The sequence below is a fragment of the Aulonocara sp. 'chitande type north' Nkhata Bay genome, linkage group LG15, assembly GCF_057382095.1.
Source record: "Aulonocara sp. 'chitande type north' Nkhata Bay isolate Kocher_YH1m ecotype deep benthic linkage group LG15, A_spYH_male_GT1.1, whole genome shotgun sequence".
In the NCBI taxonomy this organism is placed as follows: Eukaryota; Metazoa; Chordata; class Actinopteri; order Cichliformes; family Cichlidae; genus Aulonocara; species Aulonocara sp. 'chitande type north' Nkhata Bay.
This window is the reverse complement of record NC_141358.1, coordinates 29,817,677-29,819,919: the sequence shown is the minus strand read 5'-3', so window position 1 is coordinate 29,819,919 and position 2,243 is coordinate 29,817,677. Positions and strand designations below refer to the sequence as shown.

Here is a 2,243-nt window from a genome sequence, read left to right as displayed (position 1 = left end):
TGTCTTACAGCAGCAAAGGAAGTCAGCAAATGCTTGAAGTTCCATACCGCCTTTAGAGCTTATCTTAGGCCATGCGTCAAGTTTGTCTCTGAAGGCCTTTGCTACAAGGAAGGGATTGCCATACCTCTCTTCGAGAACTGTCCATGCTGCATAGTATGCAGACTCTGTGCCAAGCGGGAAGTAGCCTTCTATTGCCTTCCTTGCAGGTCCACTTACATATTTCCTCAGATAATAAGTCTTCTCTTCAGTTGGTATATTTTTCCTGTCAATCAGAGTCTGAAAGGAAATTTTCCAATCATTATATCTGATAGGGTCGCCACTGAATATTGTTGGCTCTGGTACCGGAAGACGACTTGCATTAAGAGACACTGCAAATGCTTTGACCAGATCTTCTGTGTTCACCTCTCGGTGCGGTGTCACATTTCGTGGCGAGGAACACCGTTTCATATGCTGGTCATTGTTTTCAGACTTGACTTAATTTTTCTTATCAGATCTGTGGTGAAGTAGGTTGTATATTTCTTCATCTGAACATTCACTTTGTTCATACACCCGCTGTCGAGCCTTTGCTGCATTCAGCTTTTTTACAGTCTCAAGTCGCTCTATTTCTCTGCGCTTAGCTTCTAGAGCCTTTTGTCTTTGTGCTATTTCTGCTTCTTGCCTTTCAATTTCCTTCATATGGATTTCTTGTTCAAGCAGAACTTGGAGAGCAGCCTCATTTGCTGCAACTTCAGCAGCTGCATCTTATCTTTTAGCCGAGAGCCGGCTGGAGTGTCTAGAGGAAATCCTCGAATGAGAAGAGAGCTTAGTGTGGTGTGACTTAACACTCATCCTGTCTGAGGCTTCTAACTTAGGCATAGACTCAGTCTCCTTCCATTTTTCATCCCTTTGACTTTTCACATCTGAGGCTACGGATTTAGATGAAGACTCAGCGTCCTTCCAAAGTTCTTCATCTCTTTGAACCTCCGCACCACTTGGGCTTGGACACTTTCTTACAGATTCGATAATTGTCTTTGTTATGGCTTCACACGTATCCATCCTTCGTCTTGTGTCACTATCTGGAGATTCAATACGTCTCAAGTCATCATAGGCTGCATTCACATCCTTAGAAGCACTCAAAACCTTGGAAACATGTTCTTGTAGCAGATCCTTTGAGCATTGACCATCTATAGCTCCTTTGGCATCCTTAATGACAACCTTCCACTTCTCATAGCGCACACTGAAACGATGTGCAGCCTTCTTTATGTGCTCACCGTACAGTTCTTTGCCCTTTTCCGTCAATGTACAGACTCGTTGGCTCTGTCGTGCTCTTTGTGAGGTAGTAGAAACATCATCAGCTGTGCCTTCAACTGCTTGTAGTTGCTCATCTGCAGAGAGTTGTTCCACATCACCCTTTTCACTGACTTCTGGATTAGCCTCAAACTCTGCCATTGTTGGAGGGGTTTGGGTTTTTTGTATATCTTACTTAGCCTTAATGTAAAGGTGCAGCAGCTTAAATTTGATTTGGTAGTTGAGGAGCAAATTAATATTAATCTACATTTACTGTTACAACTTTAAGGCACAGTAATTACTATTACTCCTTAAACATCACTTAACGTGTATACTTAAGTCACATTACATATCTTGTCCAAGCCAGTAATACTGTTTCATACAGCAACTGCTGAAGCCCACCATATGCACAATACACAGGTTACTCATCACAACATTAACTTAACACTGTATGAATATCAGTCACTTGAACAGCAGAAATGTAAACAATGAGAAAGAAAGAAAAAAGATGAAATATTCCAGTCCTTTGTTCATTTATAAAAGGAAACTTATCTTAATTATTTTTACATTCCTTTTCCTTTTTATTTCTCTTTCTTGTGGTTAATTATATTCAGTCCTTTAACTGAGGCAACACTTATTTTCGGGGCACCTGACCTTCCTGTGGAGCTGCGTCCTTCATCTACCCGTGCAGAGCGGAGTTCTCACTGTAGCACCCTCAAGGATTGACGTACGCACGATGTAGTTATAAAACAGGGTTTATTCTGGTCTTGGCAACCCGTGAGAACTGCTCACGGACAAAACAATAAAACAAAAACATCACATCAAAATGCGCTCTTGTACGTAGTGTCAATCAATCAAAAATCCTTAATTACAGAAAATAAACATTTAAAATACACAAACCTCGTGAGCTGACATCCAGGAGGTGCTAAATAGTCCCTTATGGCCTTATTGCCTTATCTTCCATCTTCTTTGTCAAT

General features: G+C 41.2%; 1 pseudogene; it reads right to left on the bottom strand.

Moving 5' to 3' along the window:
- Positions 1-298: 298 nt before the first annotated feature.
- On the bottom strand, positions 299-1,428 carry LOC147313339 (uncharacterized; annotated as a pseudogene).
- Positions 1,429-2,243: the final 815 nt, after the last annotated feature.